At 45.6% G+C, this 20,101-nt stretch overlaps 1 long non-coding RNA gene across 1 annotated transcript in view; it reads left to right on the top strand.

Moving 5' to 3' along the window:
• The window catches only part of LOC102551152 (uncharacterized), a 70,317-nt gene that overhangs the window by 16,677 nt on the left and 33,539 nt on the right, over positions 1 to 20,101 (top strand). The window lies entirely within an intron of this gene.

Raw genomic sequence — 20,101 nt, 5'->3', positions numbered from 1 at the left:
TAACGTGGGTGCTGGGAATGAAACTTGGGTCCCCAGCGAGAGCCATGTGTCCTTCTACCCCAGAGCCAGCCTTTCCAAGCAGCCCCTTGCATTTCGCTGGCACACTAGAAGCACCAGATAGAGAAGGGTGTGGCATCCCCATTAGCAGTGTGCTAGTAAATGGCTAAAGGCTGATTCTTGGAGATGAGTGAATATGTTTGTCTATGTGTACACATTCGTCCTGTACTTTACTCCCGTGAAGGTCACGTTAATCATGCTTTTAATAACAGTGTTCACATAGGTAATGATCTGTCTAACTTTCATATAGACAGCTCATATGCCCTTTATGCATAAGTGCTTTTAGCTTCTTGGTCGGCGATGAATTCTTGTGTCTGCACTCAACCTACTGTTAATTACCATTGACGAATAGTTCGTGCCCGAAGGTTACAGTGAGTTTGCATAGGATGAAAGTCCAACAGTAAGGGTGTGTCGGAACTTCACTCTGGCCTATGACATGATCTGTCCCTAAGTTATGACTTCATAACTCAAAAGACTGTCCCTCAGTATCCACGGCACAATGGCCACAGTCCTGTCACCCTTTCAGGTGTAATTTCATTGTTAGCATTTTCCCTCAGATCACATAGAAACAATCGGCAAAGCAATAAGTTATATCCAGACTTACAATTTGTAATTTCCCCTCTAATCCTAGAGACTGTGGCTACCAACAGTGAAGGATTGAACAGAGTTGAGAAGAGTTGATCTTGGCGACAATTGTATAATATTTCTAGCATGTACATGAAAAAAATAACTTTTAAAATCTCCAGAATGCCCATTATAATAAAGATGTGGAGAAATCATTTTAACAATGAATTTCAAGCACTCGTTGGCTCTGGCCTGGTTTTGTGTGGTGCTGGGTTAATACCTACGATTTCATGTACACTAGGTAAACCAAAAGGACCTACATCCCTAGCCTCTGTGATATAATTTTTCTAGTTGCTGGAAGTCCTTCTCTGTTTTCCCTTGGGTCTCTTTAGGGCACAGAACGGTTCAAGTTTGGGGACCGCAGATCCCAGAGGTGTGTCATTTTGTTTTATTCAGATGAATGTGTTTTCTAAAAGAGCCACGCCCCTCTCTGGACTAATGACGAAGAAACATTGACACCCAATGCGAATGTGACTGACTGTTTTCAAAAGCTCTGTAGGATGTGTGGTAAGGAGGGGTGCACGCTGGCCCTGGCTCTCCTAGTGCAGCTCAGTGGCTTCTGAACCAAAGGCACAATGTGTAGCCCTGGAAGAACCAGGCACTGTGCAGCGGCACTGCCTGAGCTGTGCCTCTGCTCCACACCAGTAGGATTGTCAGACGGCAAGCCCGAGCCTGCGCTCTTTCTACTGTCCCATTAGGAGGACAGTCGGGAAGATGGCACCTAGTCTAGCACTTCATGTTCTCCATCTCTACCCGGCACAGGGTAGCCTGCCAGCCTGCCACGTACTCGCAGGCTGCTCTCTTTTGCTGCGGTAGTTGCTTTTTTTTTTTTCCTCATTTGTTTGGTTTTGTAAATATTCAAATTTGAGCACAAACAAAAAATAAAAGATGTTCAGGAAATCCGAATGATCACTCTATGTGCACAGAGAAACCCAATCATTTTGCTGCCTTCCTGACTGTAAGCTTCCCTCGGATGTGTCTAGAAAATGCAGGACCAGAATTTCCACAGAAGGATTTCAACAGGGGAGATGTAGAGGTGTCTTGGTTTGTTTTGCTCTTCCTTTCTTTTCTTCCTTCCTTATTCCTCTCTCCCTCTGTCCCTTCTGTCTGTCTGTCTGTCTTTCTTCCTTCCTTCCTTTCTTCCTTCCTTATTCCTCTCTCCCTCTGTCCCTTCTGTCTTTCTTTCTTTCTTTCTTTCTTTCTTTCTTTCTTTCTCCTTCTTCCTTCCTTCCTTCCTTCTTTCCTTCCTTCCTTCCTTCCTTCCTTTCTTTCTCTCTTTCTAAGAGAATCTCTCTCTGGTTTTCAGGCTGCCTGCCAACTCCACACCCCACACCCACAGAAGAAATTTGACCCTTTTATTTTCTTTGTTTTAGGAGAGCTTAGAGACTTCAGACAGAAGGTAGAATATGAATCACGGAGCCACTGGTGCTCAGAGCTCCCAAAGACCAAATGACATGACAAGAAGCTGGCAGACCTCTCAAGGTTCCTGTCAGGGCCACTGGCATTCAACCAAAGTTATCCTATGCACTTATCAAAGTGACCAGTCTTCCCCTGAGTCAGAAAGTTAGTTTAATCCTGCAGTATGGGATTCCTGATCCTAATTGGGGGAAAGAAAGGCTTGCAAGACGCTCTTCTCCCAACATCTGAACTGCAAACAGTGCCTTGGGTCACACGGAATGAATGCAAAGGTGTCCGGGCAGTCTTTTGAATCCTTTAGATGTCTTGGTAGTGCTAGAGAGATACTTCCCCATAAGATCTTAGGTAGAAAGAGGACATAATTTCACTATAAAATATCGCTAGTTTGCCAAAGGTGCGTGCCAGTTCTTAATCAGGCTTTCTTCTGAGTCATCTACACATAAGAGGAGTAAAAGGGCCTCCTTTCTCCCCACACTGACAGTCTGCCCCAGTGGCTGTGCCATAGTATTTCTTCAGAACCAACGAGTCAGAGGAGCCTCTGCCTTCCTACAGCAGTCCTGAAGTCAGGGCAAGAAAACTTTGCTTTTGCATTTGAACTTTAGAATTCTCACTCCTCTTGAAGACGCGTGTTGAAGGTTTTGGGTTCTGGTGTCTTTCCATGTTCTGCCTTGGCAACCTTCAAGTCCAGCTAAGAGGCTGACTCTGCTGAAGGCCGATAATGAATATTCACTGAGGGGAGGAGCTGCTGCAAGGAATGATAACACGCTTGAGTGGTGAGCAGTTCAGCTCCCCTAGCCTTTTGCAACTGTCCACTGATAGAGCCATGGGCAGAACAGAGGTGGCCTTGGAAACCCGGTGTGCCTGGTGTTGGAGCAGGGAGCAGCTGGACCTGGCCATGGTTGACTGGGAGGGTGACAGTGGCAAACACAGAAACCAACATGGCTTCTGGGAGAAACCTGGGAGCATGTGATATGCAGATGAAGTATCTCCAGGGACAACCAATAGGCAGAGGGATGAAGGCTATGATTGATATCAGGGGTCCCCACATTCCAGTTAGTGCTGTACAGTAGAAAGTAGCCATGTTGCTGGTGCAGGTTTGCTGAGGTCTTTCCATCACTGTAAAGTCAGCCTACAGCACTGTCATTTATCCAATGACGTAGTGCCCGAGGTTAAACACCATTGTCACTTGTCTAGGTTTTCCATCACCATGGAAACACATCTCTGGATTTCCAGAAAGAACTTATTGAAAAGGATAGATCTACCCTGAACGTGAGTGGTACCATGGGATTCTGGATCAAGTAAAAGGGAAAAATCAAGCTAGGCACTAGATGTCATCTATTTGCTTCCTGACTGGATGCAACATGAGCAGCAGCCTTACTCTCCTGCCCTATGAGTTCCCCATCCTGCTAGGCTATAACCTCCATTTGTGCACCAAAATAAACCCTGACTTGAGAAGTAAAGTGACTATGACATACCTCTAGTCACTGGAGTCTGGTGCCCGTCCAGCATACTTTGAATGAAGGAACAAAGGAGGAAGAGGCATGGATAGGACAGAAGGACATGGACACTGGTATCTGAGATACTTGAGTTCAAACCCTGACTGATCCTCTTTTAGCTATGAACCTACAACTCTTGATCTTCCAAGCCTCCTTTAAAAATAAGAATGAGGGACAGCAATGCTACATCTCTGTGTTCCCAGGACCCAGAGGTAGAGGCAGGAGGATTAGCACTTTAACACCAATATGGGTTACACAGAGAAACTGTCTTAAAGCAACAACAACAAACTGCACATACACACACATACATGTATACGCACATATACATACATACACATGCACATGTGCACATGCATGCGTCCACATACACACATGCACACATATACACATACATGCACACAAATACACACATGCACACACACGCACATGTGCACATACATGCACACATGCATATACATACATGCATACACATACAATGCACATGTGCGTACACATGCAATACACGGATGCACATGCACACATGCATACACATATGCACACGTGCACATACACACACAAAGGGAGAAGATGGGATGAAAACATAGGAAGGGAAAGTATAGGAAGGGGAGGGATATGGAAAGAAAGAGCAGGGATAGATGGACAGAGAAAGGAACTAAAGAGGTGGGAGGGAGATAGAAGGGAGTTATGGTTGTGAAGGTTAAACAGTGCACACAAAGCCTGGGCATCCATCCATCTTTTTGGAATATGACCAATGCTGGGGCCTTATCCACTGCCTCCCATCTGCATGAGGGCACCCCATCTCTCTCTTGCTGCTTCCTTGAAACTCTCTAGAGGGAAGAATATACCTTGACTGTATTCAAAGCTTCTGGGAGACCTAGGGAAACTTCAGGTGATATAGAATTTTTTAATTTCGTTTTACTTTTAGTTTTTAGAGATAGACTTTCACTCTGTAGCTCAGCCTGGAATAAGCTTATTATAGCCCAACTTAGCCTTAAACTTGTGGAAATCCTTTTGTCCCAGGCTCTTAAATTCTGAGATTACAGGAGTGACCCGCCATGCTTGGTTTATTACCTAGATTTCTTATGAACACAACAAAGACACCCCTGCACATTTTCTACTGCACTAAACAAACCATTCATCTGAAACATCTTTTCCCTTTTCATAAATCCCAGAGCCATTCCAGCCTTTGGGATGTACTTTTTCAGGTTACTACTTACTCACAAAAGCTTGTAATGTTTTTCTTGTCAGTGGTCTTATTTGATTTTGCAATTCTATACTGCGTTCCTCTTTGAAAGAGGACAAGGTATATTATTACTGTGCACTTGAAAATAAACACATTTTTTTTCTGATGCGAGTCAAAGTGTAGTCTTACTAAGTTGTACTGATACGGAGAATATCATATTACTATATGGTCCAAAAAACCCCTTGATCTAATGCACATTTATTAGGCCAGAAGTTAATTGTGTGTACAATCGTTTAGTGAGTTGGTATAGACAACTATTTTAAGTCTTAAAGTTACAGTTGCCTTTGAATATCTTGGATTTTTCTTATAGGTGTTGATTATTGATCTGTTTCCTGTCAGATGTTGGAAATCTTAATGATTTCAAATAATGCATACTTCTCAGAAAAACACAGTATGCATAGAAGCTAACAAAAAGTTCACAGAATTTAAATGGGTGTGTATTATACCATCTTTTCTTTCAGAGAATAATATTTCGCCCCTAAACACAAGATAGGGGCTAAAGTCTTCTTCAAAAACGTTTCCCCTTATAGATGTATGTCTCGCTCCTTAGATGGGATCCCTAACGGGACATCCATTTTCTGCTCATAGACTCTCAGGGTACAGCCTTAGATGTGACACTTCCGTAATCAAAGCATTCGCCTCTCACCTAGAGACTGCATCCTGAGATCAAAGCAAAGAGACGCTCCTCTTCTTAGAGAATCTTGAGTTTTAACCGAGCATTGGCTGAAGCCAACACTGACTGCAAAAGTTCTGTGTGGATTGAGGACAAGGTTTCTGAGACAGAGTGAGCTAAACACCATGTCATTGGAACAATAACAGAGAGCTCTGCCAGCGTGGATCTCAGACCCACTGCCTAACGGGTGGCAGAACAATGGGCAGATGTCCGGAGCTCAGTTCCTTTCTCACACAGCAAGAAAGCTTGGAAAATAGATGCTTTGCTGCTATGTAGTCAAGGGCCCAGATTACTGTTCAAGCATACTGTAAGGAAACCCTCTGTTTATGGCTGTGGTCTCAGTGTCAAGAACCCACAGACCTATGGGAAATGTACAGCAGAGACGATGATTGGTCCATCACTGGTAAGGAAGGATCTCAGGTGAGGTTAGGGTCGTCATGAACTTTCCTCGTTGGGCTGGAGAGACGGAACAATGGCTCATTGGCTAAGAGAGCACATTGCTCTTCTAGATCAGAGTTCTGTTCCCAGCACCCACATTGGAAGCTCACAGATGCCATTAACTCAATCTCTAGCTGCACCCACAAACTGTTATCTTGGTATGGTTGGAGGCTGTACGTGAGGGAGGTTGCCAACATGGCCAGCCTACGGGTAAACCACATTCTGTCGGACAGGTGTTCTACTTTCTTCAAGAGCTGCCAGGAGAGTGGCTGTCCTTAGGAAGAACCCTCAGCAGTGTGGGTCGCTAGTATTCTGCTCCCCATGCCATGAAGCACTTAAAGACAAGCCAGCCGTTTGTCTTACTGTTGTAATCTTGTCAATGACACAATATATAGACAATGAACCATTCAGAGGTTTAGTGTCTGACCCAGTGTCTTTAAGTCTGAATCTCTATTCAGTTGTTTCTATCATATAAAAAATGCAGTCGATTCTTGCATTTTACCCCCTTCCTGTCAGTCCGTTACACTGGCTTCTTGGTTCTTCAGATACTTTGGGGCTTTCTATATGAACAACTGTGACATCTGTACATAGAGAGCTTCATTAGTTCCTTTCTGATTGACATGTATCTACTGCTTTCATACTGGTCATGTTCTATGGCAGTGAACAGAGAGACAAGCCTATTGGATGTCCTTGCCTTTACGTGGTGTGGTGGTGGTGGTGGTGGTGGTGGTGGTGGTGGTGTGTGTGTGTGTGTGTGTGTGTGTGTGTGTGTGTGTGTGTGATAGGTGTATATATGTGTATGTGTGAGTATGTGAGTCCTAAGTACTATGTTGACTCTGGGGCTTTGGTAGATTTCCTTTTGAGACTGAAGGAGTTATTTCCTGTTCTTAGTTTGACGTGGATTTTAAGTTGATGCTTTCCATTGTCACTTGCTTTCGTGCAACGGCCTGCTGTTCCCTGCTTTTATTATGAGTCTTAGTGATTGCCCTCATTGTTTTTCCAGTGTTGAAGTGTCCCCACATACATGAGCCTGCTCCTCCTTGTAAATGATTGTTTTGTTTCTCCCATGTCGCCAGGTTTGATTCACTGGTGTGGCACGAAGGATTTTTGTGTTTACAGGCATAGGTAATACTGGTTTGTTGTTTTCTCTTATTTTGGAATGTGTTCTAAATTTTGATATTGGATATGTTTACTTCCTAAGGTGGAAAGTGTCCCTTCCTCTTATCTTTGATTCTCCCTCTGTCTCTGTCCCTCTCTCTGTCTCTCTCTGTCTCTGTCTTTCTCTCTCTTATTGTGCTTTGTTAGAACAGGATCTTCTCTCTCTTTCTCACTCTGTGTGAGTGTGTGTGGTGTGTGTCCTGTGTGGTATGTGTGGTGTTTGTGGTGGAGATGTATTTGTGTGTGTGTGGTGTGTGATGTGGTGTGTGTGTGTGTAATAGGTGTATTTGTGTATGTGTGTGAGTGAGTGTGTGTGGTATGTGGTATGTATGTGTGTGTGGTGTAGGTGTATATGTGGTGTAGGTGTATATGTGTGGTGTGTGGGTGCGTGGTGTAGGTGTATTTGTGTGGTGTGTGTGTGTGTGTGTAATAGGTATATTTGTGTATGTGTGTGAGTGAGTGTGTGTGGTGTGTGGTATGTATGTGTGTGTGGTGTAGGTGTATTTGTGTATGTGCGTGAGTGAGTGTGTGTGGGGTGTGTGTGTAATAGGTGTATTTGTGTATGTGTGTGAGTGAGTGTGTGTGTAGTGTGTGGTATGTGTGTGGGGAGGGTGTAGGTGTATATGTGTGGTGTGGGGTGTGTGTGTGTATGTGTGTGTGGTGTGTGTGTGTATGTGTTGTGTGGTGAGTGTGTGTGTGGCATGTGTGGTGTGTGTATGTACTCGGTGTGTGTGTGTGTATGTGTGTGTGTGTGTATATGTGTTGTGTGGTGTGTGTGTATGTACTCGGTGTGTGTGTGTGTGTGTGTGTGTGTGTGTGTGTGTGTAGGCCAAGCTGCTCTCAGTCTTACAGGACTCTTTCATTTATACCTGAATAAGGTTAAAGGTAGCAGGACTCCTGCTTTGGATTACTTCCGTTTGTCTCCACACACAACCATCAACACGCACATTCACTGCCTCCTACCATCTGTTAGGAGATATATTATCAGAATGCTCCAAACAGTTGAGAAAAATCTCTAAAATGTTTAATATGCATGGTCCTCTATTTAACCGAGGACTGGGACATCTTGTGGAGAGAAGGCAACTGGCACAGTAGTCTCGTTATGTCCCCACCATCTCCAGTTCGTGCCTTCCCATCTGCTTCTCGCTGCTGATGATACACTTGGGTGCAATTCAGGTTCCGAGCAATCCTGTCTTCTGCACAGAAAGGTGCCTGTTTGATTGTTTGCCCATCTACTCGAATGGCTTCCACGCAACCGTATTTCCTTTCCCACCTTGCCAAGTGCTCACACTCCTATCAGTCTCCAAAATAAAAGCAAATCAGGAATAGATTTTATGATGTGTAAAAAAGGAGAAGACACTTCAGATGGTGCAAAAAGACAGGGTTAGACCTCTGCAGGGACTAATGCATAATCCAATGAGCTTTGACTTAGAGCAGTGTGGCTGGCTTGCTTGCACAGGTTTTAGTGAGTGTCTTTGGGCTTGAATATCTCCTCCATCACCTTGGATTTGTGGTCTCTTCCTGGACTATAACAGGACTACTATAAAATGAACAGAGCTAGAAATGGCTAACTGTTTAACTGTTTGCAGGGATCAACACTAAATGAAAATTCATGTTCTTTACTGAAAAGCAAGGGTTTGGGGTGGAACACCACAAAAGGCACTAAAATGTAAGCGCTGCTCTGTCACATGGAGTTCTGAGTATGTGAGGTAAGATGACTCTCGTAGATACCTGAGGACCCTGCCCTGTGTCTGGAAATGTGTGTAGTGTATTAGTTAGAGGTTTATTCTTCCTGACAAGGACTAGAAGGAGGCAGGGAGATTGGGCCAAGGAGCCTTCTTTCTTGAAAGCTCTTTGTCCAGTCACTGAGCTGTGGATACAGTGTGTATCCCCAGGTTAGGGTTCTGTCCTCCAAAGAGATTTTTTTCTTGCTTCTGGTGTGATCTCAGTTAGTTCTCATGGGAGTAGATTCTTATTAAAAGATGAATCTGATCCCTAATTGCTCTGACTTGTTTTGCTAGGTGACAGCTCCTTCTCAACTGTATTCCTGCCATGATGCCACCTGCCAGGCTGGGCTTTCTCTCTCCAAATCTATGAGCTACATAAATAAAGTTCTTTTCCTTATAAAAGATGCAGCCTCTGGTATTCTGTTACAGAACAGAAAGCAGGCTGGGATCGAACTCTTGGCCAGAGGGTGATCTTCAAGGGATTGAAATCTCTTTGAAAGGACTCAATGTCTGGGTGACTGTAGAAAGAAAATTCTCCTCAGCAGATTGACCAACGGGTACTCACAGGGTTGTCAGCCAAGGACAGGGATCGTTACTTCCCACGAGACACCGCGGAGTGCATGGATCTGATCTTGATCTTCGGCGCCAGGTTTCTTGCAGAGTTTTGGTGACTGCCATGTTGGGACACAGGGATTGGGCAGGATCTAAGACCCAGGAAGTGGTAGGAAGATAGTAAAGGGTAACTTTGATTCGGTGGAGTCACAGAGGCCAACATGCATGCTCCTTTGTCCCATTGGACTTCACTTTTGAACACAATATGAAGGGTCAGTTATTAACAATGAAGCCAAAGAAATGGTTACCCAAAGACAGGGCTCTTCTGACCAGGGAACCTTTATGAAACTGTTGACCAATCATCCATGAGAAAATCCTGTGAGGGAATCACCTGTAAGGTTTTTTTACACGGTGCTTGAGACAAAGCTAGAAGTAAAAACCAGGTGTACTGGGTGGTATCCCTACCATTGCCACATGTATGTGTGACCTGTGAGGTGACACACATAACTGTAATCCCATCATAGGGAGGTAGAGACAGGAATAACAGGAGTTCAGAGCCAGCCTTATTTTCACAACATGTTGAAGGCCAGGCTGGGTTACATGAGACCCTGTCTCATATAAAAAAAGTGTGGAAATGTTATTGATGTTCTTATTGACTAGACCATGTATTTGACATGGAGTGTAACGTTAACGTGTGGCAGCGAAGTTTATGAATGGGATCATGTTGATATTTGAGAAGTCGATGAGGGAAAGAGCATCTAGTAAGGTCATTGACCAACTGCAGCACTGGCCTGGAGCTTCACGGTGGCCCATCAACAAGTCAGCTTTGGCTCTGTACTTGCTTAAGTATGGTTTTGTTAAATACAACCTCAAATCGACCCTTATTTTAGATGAGGAATGGGTTTTCCAGAGTTTGGTTTTGTAGGTTGATGTCTATATGCAGGTGAGGGCTGGCACAAGTTAAGGCGAGGCCTGTAGTTGGACAGTGAAAAGTAAGGTGGGGACAAAGTTTTTGTAAGGCGGGAGAGAGGAAAAAGAAGGAAGGAGAAGAACCAAGGTGGAGGCAGAGAAGGATGACCCAGATCCATGTGGCCTAAATGGCCATAAGTAGTTGTGAATATTTCTTAAAGGACGGATTTCTATAGGTCAATTTATCTTATCTAGGTGGGCAGTTTACATCCTTATCAATTGGTTGTGAGTTTATTATGTGGATGTTTTGTAGATTGAGAATTTAACATATAAATCTGATAGCTAAATTACAAGCATCTGGAGTTTTGATTTTAATGGGTTGCTAGGAGTTGATACTATAACCATTAGGGAGCGGTGGGCAGTGTCCATGCCAGAGAGCCAGCCAGGAGAGGGTGGCCATGGCATGTGGCTAGTGACAGGGGCAGAGAGATCGCCAGGGACAGAGAATAGCGGGGAGTAGCATGGCATGATGCCCTAGAACCAGCCACCACTGAGATGAATATACCCCGCTAATGCCGTATGCCGTATGGCTCGACAGTGCCAGCTAGTGAGGGTCTGAGGGTATTTTTATCGTTTACAGCAACAGGGTTTTCCAGAGTCAGCTCGAGCTCAGATCATCCTTTAAGAACAGTTGCAGTTTAAATGACTAGGAACCACAGCGGTAGGAGAAAGCCCTTCCTCCGTCCCCCGGCTTGCATTTGTAGCTGTGCTTCCCATGGCTAGGCAAAGTGACTCTAGGCCCCTAATCATTGAAATAAACTTCCACCGGAGGGGAATAGTCTTGGAAGGAAGTGTCAATCAGTGTGTCGCCGGGAGCAATGTGAGCCCAGATGAGGTGCCAGCCCTGTACCATCAAAGGCCTTCCGTTCTAAGAAACTGCTTTGAAGAATCCAGGAACACCGCACACTTCCCACGTCCATCTTCTCATCTGAGTGGCAGCGCTCATTCGAAGCTTAACCACTCCACTTTGAAGTGCTCACCTTGTCACACGAGTGTGCTGGCTGTGTTTGCACAGGCTTTCTGAATACTTGGCCCTAGAATTCTAAGCCATACACTGATGGCAGCCACTCAAAGAAATGGCCAACCTTTTCCATCTAGAGATCAGGACAGATAAGAAATGGTCAAAGAAGAAAATCCTTGAAACAAGGAAAATTTCCCTTAAAACAGTATGGTCTTTTCTCAGTATTCTCTCTCTGGAAGCCCAAACCCTTGCACCAATCACCTTTTTTTTTTTTTTAAAGATTTACGTTTATTTGTTTTTATTAATTTTTTTGCACGTGGGTCTGTGTGGGTGTATGTTTGCATGAGTGCAAGTACCTATGGAGGCCAGAGGAGAATGTTAGATACCTTGAAACTGGTGTTAACTGGCTGTGGTGAGCTGCCAACGTGGGTGCTGGGAATCGAACCTAGGTCCTTTGCAAGAACACTACATACTCTTAAGCACTCAGCCATCTCTCCAGGCCCCATCAATCAAGTCCTTTGTTTGCAATGGAATAATAGTTGTGTCTGATCTACATATACCCTTCTGGTCCTCTAGGCTACTTATGATATCTCACACAGTATAAAGTGTAACAAACAACAGAGCACTTTATTGTTTGAGGGATCATGGTAAGGAAAGCATCTGTGCATGATCAGGATAAATGGGGGCTCCCCAGGATTTCCAATCCACAGGACACTGAATCCATGCATGCAGAATCCACAGATGTGGAAGGTCATCTGCACGTGGGGTTGGGGGACCATCGCTTTCTCACTCGATCTCTGGGAATTTCTTGGTTAATTTCAAGTGCAAATTTCTCTTATAGATGAGGCAGGGCAGAAGAGTTTTAGTCTGCCAAACAGTGGGTATAGAAGGCTGCCCAAGGGGTTGGGGATTTAGCTCAGTGGTAGAGCGCTTGCCTAGGAAGCGCAAGGCCCTGGGTTCGGTCCCCAGCTCTGAAAAAAAAAAAAGAAAAGAAAAAGAGAAGGCTGCCCAAGTCAATCTGTTCTATTCTCAACAGTAGCCAGGGCCCGGAGTCTGGCTTGGTGGGCAATGTGCTTGCTGAGCAAACACGAAGACCCTAGTACAGATACGCAGCACCCGCTTAACAGCTAGACTGCGGCACACATGCACATCTGTGACCTCAGCACCAGGCATGAGCGCATCTGAGACAGCTTGCTCCTGGTGCCTCACTAGCCAGCCAGTCCAGATGAAGTGCTGAGCTCCAGCCTCGGTGAGAGGTGTTGTGTCCAAACGAAAGTGAAGAATAATAGAAGACACCAGACTTTGACCTCTGATCTCCACAGGCACAAGCATGGGTGAGCGTGCACACACACACACACACACACACACACACACAGGGACTTTTCAAAGCGCCTTCTATGGATAAGCTAGCAACCTCACCACCAGAGGAGGAGACTTTACGGGCCGTGCTCAGCTGCTCTTTCTGTGACAAAGCCTGTTACTTCTACAGATCTAACACATTATCTTTTGATTTTTTTTCCTTCAAAAGTAAGCAACACATGGTAACAGAGTCAGGATCTTCAGCGAGGACCGGAGGATGGAGGAGACAACACAGCACACTACTATAATGTGATAGTGCTGTCCCAGGGGGCCAGGAGCTACTCGCATGGCTCCAGTTGCTTTATTAAGACAAGATTGTGGAGAATACACATAAACATTTGAGTCACCTGATCAGTCATCTCAGTCACCTGAGGATACAGCTTGGGGTGGATATGGAGATGGTGGGAAGTAGTTGTATTTTTGAACCCGTTAGAATTATTTGAAGAAAAAGAAAAAAGAATTATTTGAAGAATTGGAGTGGGGTACAAGATAAAGATTCCAAATGATATTCAAGTGCTTCGCCTGAGCTATTAGAAAATCGAAACTACCTTTGGTTGGAGAGAGGAAAACCGAGAAGAGGTCTGGGGAGAGCGTCTTAAGAGCTAGGGGTTGAGGACATTAATGAATGAGGTGCCCTACAGCCATCTAAGCAGGGATACAAGATTCTTTGGGAGTTAAGAGAAAGGTTGGGCCTAGACACGAAAATTTGCTAGTTTTTAACATGAAAAACTAGTTAAGAAAATGCATAATGTCATCGCTGAAGTCAATGATGGAAAAACTTAGGCAAGTTACTCCAAATACAGCTTACTGATAAACGGTGCGGAATTGCCTAGGAACTCGTTAGCTATGCAAATCCGTTGGCTTATCTGTGCCCTGGCAATCAGATACTCTTTGGGTAGGGCCCTGCACATTGGTACAATGAGCCTTCCAGGTGTTTCCTTTGCCTACTAAAATTTGAGAACTATTGATTTAGAAATGAGAGAGCAAAGAAGGCCAAGGAAAAACCCAGATTGGAAGAAGACCAGAAGGCGTGGGTGTGCTGGAAATCAAACCAACAGAGTCGCATGTGGAAGGGGCACCCGTGGTATGCCATTCCCCAAGAACTACACACACTGTCTCCAAGGTGGAGGACACTCTGCCATCTGTAAGTCAAGCTTTGGTGGAGTAGCGTAATGGCCACCGACCTGATGAGCAGACTTTAAGAGAGAGGGGGAGGGGCAGAGGGAGGTGCTCAGAGGACCTTGGCCTCAGGGGGAAAGACTGGATGGACAATGGCTGAAGTGGGGAACAGTTGAGAGAGGGCTCTTTTCGTCTCTCTCTTTATTCCTTTATCCCTCCCAGCAGCGCCCTTTTCCTTTTAGATGAAGACTAGACAGTGCATTTTCATGAGGCAGTGTTTGGTCCAGATGAGAAGTCATGATGAGAGAGGCTGGAAGGAGCCAGTGGGAGAAGGCGAGATGGAGGGCCAGTCACTAGCCAGGAGCATCCACCTGGGTCCTCCTTCCACAGTAATAAGCAGGACGACGACATGGGTGAGCAGGGGACTTGCTAGTAATCCCAGAACCCGAGAGGCAGAGGCAGCAGAACTGCGAACTCTGAGACAGCCAGGGCTACGTAGAAAGACTTGGTCTCAAGATGAAACAGGTATTTACGGTGAGGCAGGAAAGTGAAAAGGAAGAGAAAACGAAAAAGAAGAAATACAATCTGGAGCCAATCTGGAGCCAAAAAGGAAGAGGTAAAAGAGAATTATGTAATGAGAAGAGAGACATATAAACCAGAGAACAAAGAAAGGAGAAAAAGAAGGAAAATGCTAAGTCACAACGACATGATCATCTCTTTGAAGGGCTCAGCCACATTTATGACAAGCACACGCCAGATAGTTCTCAGAGCATCCCGTGAACCAGAATGAGGCCTTAGCAACCCCTGGATATCATGATCAAAATATTCAATTTCAACAGGCTTTGAATGAGCAAGTAGTAGACTCCTCAGATTACATCAGGGTCCAGTCGGTAACTTGATGACATTTTATGTATTCTGATTTTAAAGGCTTTACACGATATGCTCGAGTGATGTCAAAACCTCGTGTACAGGATGAAGCCCTTCACACAAGCAAGGCGCTGCCAGTCCTTTCGGACAAGAGACGGTCTAGGTGTTCACTCACTGCCAGGTGTGAGTCTCCGAGGAATCGGAGAGACCTCCAGTCCCTTCGTGGACCTCTTTTAGAAGCAAAACTGAGGACTAAATCCAAAGTTCCCTTAAGTCCTTAGTCGCCTTTCCCAGGATGGTGTCTAAGTCCCAGGTAATGGCATAGCCTAGGACACTGGTGGGAAGGAAGGGGTGAGTCTGAGCCTCCCCCGACTGACATTCTCTGAGACATGCACCTCCGATCACTCAGACCACCCGTGTTCGCTCAGATGGTCTACTTCTTAGTTATTTTCAGTTCCTGGAAATATTTCTTGGTCTCTTGAAGTGTTCTGAGACCTAAGGAGAGGCTAGGGCTCCCCAGAGGCCTTCACTATTTCCTCTCCTCCTCCCTGGGCTTTTCCAGGAATGGATGCATTAGGTCCCACCCACCGAAACTCCAAAGTTATGTGGCCAGTGGTGGGGACAGGCCTGTGGGGTGACCCATTGGCTCCCTCCTTCCCTCTGACAACCCTTTTCCTGCAGCGGGGAAGCACACAGAAGTGGGGACAGGAGGAATGAACAAATGAAAAATTAGTCTTATTATGTTACCGTTCAAAGCTTTTGTTTATGGCCTGGGTTCCTGAAAAAGAGAAATCAATGGTTTGATCAGTTGATTTCATTCATGCTTGGACACCCAGCAGTGATGGAGACACAATCCCGGGGACTACAAGGTGAGGGAAAGGGACTCACGAAACAGCAGCTATTACTTCCATTGCTACTGTTACATGAGCACACATGTCTCACTCTAGAAAGCCTCTACTTCGTCTCGAATCGCCAAGCCAGCACAATGTCCGGTAACATTCGTACCTTGATGTGGGTTGATGGCAAGGAGCCCAGATGCCCCCCGGTAGGCAGTAGGAAGGCATTGCTGGCAGGCACTTGAAACAAGTGCCCCAAGAAAGAGAGGAGCACACTTTTTGTTTCAGATCTGGGACTTTGCTCAAAGCACGTTTTCCGATCCCAGGAAAATGCACTAGTAAGTTTCCATGTGACGATGTCTACCTGGGAGGCCCCGTCCCTCTTGGCACCATCCCACTCCAAAGAGGCCCTGCTTGGAAATCTCATTTTTCTTACAACAGATGCTGGGGTTCGGTCCAGATGTCTTAGACATGTTTTCAGTGTGTGCACAGCGCAGGCCTGGGATGGAAAGTGAGCCAGAAAGGGATGGAGAGGGTGTTAGGGCCTTCTCCCTCCTCTGCCTGGCTCTCTGCACGGATTTGTTTTCTCCTACAGACTTGGCTGGCAGTAGCAAGGGTTTTGGAAGTGGAGCGTGTTGAGGGCCAATCTAACAATCTGGATCCTTTCAGTGGAAAGCAGTGTCTGTCTGTTTGTCTGTCCGTCTGTCCATAATTCTTTTCTTTTTCATTAATTTATTTATTCACTTTATATTCCAATATCCGCACCCCTCCTCCCAGACCCCCTCCCACATCTCCCCTCATCCTCCCTCCCCTTCTCCTCTGAGAAGGGGGAAGCCCCCCTAGGTATCACCCCGATTCTGGCCCATCAAGTCTGGAATTGGGGCTGTCCCTGAATCTGTTGTCTGTCTGTGGATCCTATTCCCTTAACTGGGCTGCCTTGTCTGGCCTAAGTGGGAGAGGATGGGCCTAGTCCTGAGAGATGACTTTCTTTGAAACAATGTTCAAACTTCAATCAACCAAGAAACAGAACAACAAAACAAAGCAAGGAACTAAGGTATTAGCAATGCTAATGCTAACCCCACCCTTAAGATTCTCTTTCTTTTTTTTTCCCTGTCTGGCATGGGAGACCCAAGAGTCAACATTTGTAGTGAGCACCGCTGGAATTCTGATACAGGTGATTCCAGCCAACGTGCTGACAAGCACACGGGGGAGGGGCTTCATGAGGTCTGTGTTAGCCTTTGGCTTTTCCTAGGCTTCAGACCTTGCCTTGTCCCTACAGCCAGGTGCAAGCTAGCATCTATTCCTGTCCACCCACGGCAGTGGTGCACGGAAACTGCCCTTGTGCAATTGTGAGCTGTGAACCACAAGGCAACTGCAAAACAAGACACCGACGCAAATACACACTGGAAACAGCTTCTGGATTGGATTTTGCAATTCTGAAGCACTTGCTGGCTCCATGCAGTTTAAGATTTCCCTGTAGACTGCCTTCCTGTTGGTTGTCTCAGACTTGCTTTTGTCTCTTAAAAGCTAGGCAACTTCTAGGGAAGAGAATGCCATCGTGTATTTTCTTCAGTTTCTCCAGTGTCTACCACCTATCGGTGTTCGTAACTGGAGGAAAGCCTCTGACTTCTTACCCGGGTGTATTCCCAGAGGTCACTGTTGCTCAGTTATTTGGATTTTGTAGCTCCTCAGCACAACCTACTAGAAGGTAGCGATGCTCCCAAATGTTTGTTTAACAAAAGCAGTTGAACTATATTCAGATAGCACTACAGGATCTAAAATAACCTATAATGTAGGTTTCGATGGAAAATGGGATCCAGATTCTAGTAAAAGACGCCAGGAACTCATGTTTTCCTGGTTGTTGTTCCAGAAAAGGACTGGACTCATGCTGTAGGAACTCCCTCTGCCCCTTGACACACACACACCGAGTGCATGCACACGCTCACATACCCCCACACACACACCACACAAACACACACCACACAAACATGACACAAACAAACATACTCACACATAAACAGACAGACAGACAGACAGACAGACAGACAGACAGAATGGAACAGGTATGTACCTGTCAAAGATGCCCCCACTAGTTCTAACAGTCAGAACAAGTGATCTAGAAGAAAGAACATTACAGGGAGACAGGCAGTCCTTGAGAGATTGGAGGACTGAGTCCCTTATCAGCAGTGCAGAGGCCAGTTAGAGCTATCTGACTATTGTGACATAACAGCAGGGTGGTGGTGACACCAAGTGAGGATTTATAAATATTAGAAGGGATTTTGGTTATTTATCACTGGATAATGAACCACTAGAACATGGTAGTTAAAAAAACAAACAAACAACTACTTAAAGTTCTCATGAGCCTCTCTGTTATAGGCTTGCTCAGGTGTCCGATGCATGACTGCATCCAGCTCACAGGAGGTTGGAGCCTGGGCTTGGTGGATGTGGAAGCCACTAGGTTCCCTCTCCATTTGTACAATTTTTCCATCGAAGCAGCCGTATACCACAGCTCGTGATATTTAAGAAGCAAACCAGAAATTTCTAAATACCCTCTTCTTCCTTCTTTCAGACAGTGTCAATATGTAGCCCAGGCTACCCCAAAACTTACTATACAGCTCAAGCTACAAGCTACACACTCGCCCTCCTTTAACCCCATTCAGTGCTGAGCATACAGATATACAACAAGCCTAGCCCAAAACTTGAGAAAGCAATAGCGAGAGAGAGCGAGAGCAAGAGCAGGAGAGAGCAAGACAGAGAGAGAGAGAGAAAGAGAGAGAGAGAGAGAGAGAGAGAGAGAGAAAGAGAGAGAGAGAGAGAGAGAGAACACTAAAGCTTATAGCCCCTAGACATGGTAATGAACTGCCTTAGTTGGTGTGAGGCTAGTTCTAGCCTGTGGGTAGTAAAAGGTCTGTACTACAGCCCCCTCAGAAGTACTGCTGACACCCCCAGGAGAAACTGCTAAATGGTTTTATTTATAGTCTTCTCGTGTCTAAAGCCAGTGTTCTGGCCATAAATTTCACCTGGTCCTCTTTTCTTCATTTTCCTCAGCCCCTAAGCTTTCTGTCCATCAACACAGCCACCCACTTTATCAGCCACAACGTCATAGAATTTTGGTATATTGCCATGGATTTCGAAGTGACGGCTAGAAAATAACACATAAATTTCCAAAATTTTCACGGTGCTTGCTTTTAAAAAAAAGAAATCTGCCTAGCCTAGAGTCACCTCTGACTGCAGTATAACGTCCTCTCAGGCTCGTGTATTGACGTGAGGGGCGACGGAAGAGGCAGAGAAGGGAGAGCACGTTGGGAATCGTGTAAAACCGTGGTGTGGTGGAGACAAGGCTGGTCGCTCCGACAGCCCCTCCCAAAGTGCGTTTCTTTTGGATTGGTGGTGGCTGTGCGCCCTGCGTCTTTCTCCAATCTAAATGTGGCCACACAACTAACTTCTAACTAGAGAAGTAGATGACTCGAAGTCAGGCTTCTCAAAGGGAAGTGGGCCACTGGGACGGCTCAGCAGGTAATGGTGTTTGTCACACAAGCCTGCTGACTTAAGGTCCACCCTGATCTGCAGAAGTGGGCAGGTGATTGGAGCCAAGACAGAATGGGAAGGGTGGAAGGGAGGTGAGTGGGAGACTGGGATACTCCGATAGGAAGAAAGGGGCTCTTTCAGCGTTTCCGTGAAGGCTGCCAGGGAGATGGGAAGGCAGTTTTCATAGACCAGGATCAAATGGCAGTGGCGACAGTGCCCTTCAGTCTTTTCATAGTTATTCCTACAGAGGTTTTTCCCTTCCCCACCCTTGTTTACAGTTAAGACAACCAGTTTGTTTGTTATTTGAATTATAAAGGCACAGGATGAACATAACCATTCCAACAGCAGAGCAGAGAGCTCCGTACCCCAGCTTTGTCGGGGTTTTAGATTTTATGTAGAAGGTAAGTTTGATGAGGGTGATCAGATGTGTGTGTTGCCTGAGGCGCCACCACAGTTTACACTGCAGTTGGAAGCGATCAATTAAAAGGTACCTTCTGAGTGTTCTATCAGTACCTCTTGTTGAGATCCCATTTAGCTGGTGGGGTTAAGTGGTCATCTGTGGGGCTGCTCTGGAGCCCCCTGAGTGCTCCATGGTGACCTGGCCATGAGCCGTCTCACCTGTCATGAGATGTTTTCATTACGAAATTTTACTCCGGGTTTTATAATTTAACCAAATGTGTGGACTGTCAAGGCTGTCGTTAGGAACTGCTCTTTGTAGATTTTTCCTTCTCACAGGTCATGAGAAATATTAACACTCCAGGATCTCATGGCCTGACCTGTTTCCCTAACCTGAAGACTCATGGTTATTTTTGCAAAAAAAAAAAAAAAAAAACCACAAGAACGCCCCACCCCCATGCCTTTTTCAAGGGCAGTTCATGGGACTGACCCTTTCCAATTGGTCAGAAGGAGATTCTCTGATTGGACATTGAACCCAAAGGAGCACCACATTCCTGAAGGTCAGCCTGGAAGAGCGTGGGGAACACCGGCTGCCATTCTATTGGCCCACAGGAAGGATCTTCACACAGAACTAGCCCCAAGAACTATCTGTGTGGGTACACGTGCATGTGTATGCTACACG

The sequence above is a fragment of the Rattus norvegicus genome, chromosome 2, assembly GCF_036323735.1.
Source record: "Rattus norvegicus strain BN/NHsdMcwi chromosome 2, GRCr8, whole genome shotgun sequence".
NCBI lineage: Eukaryota > Metazoa > Chordata > Mammalia > Rodentia > Muridae > Rattus > Rattus norvegicus.
The sequence above is the reverse complement of the archived record's forward strand: the minus strand, read 5'-3'. Positions and strand labels throughout refer to the sequence as shown.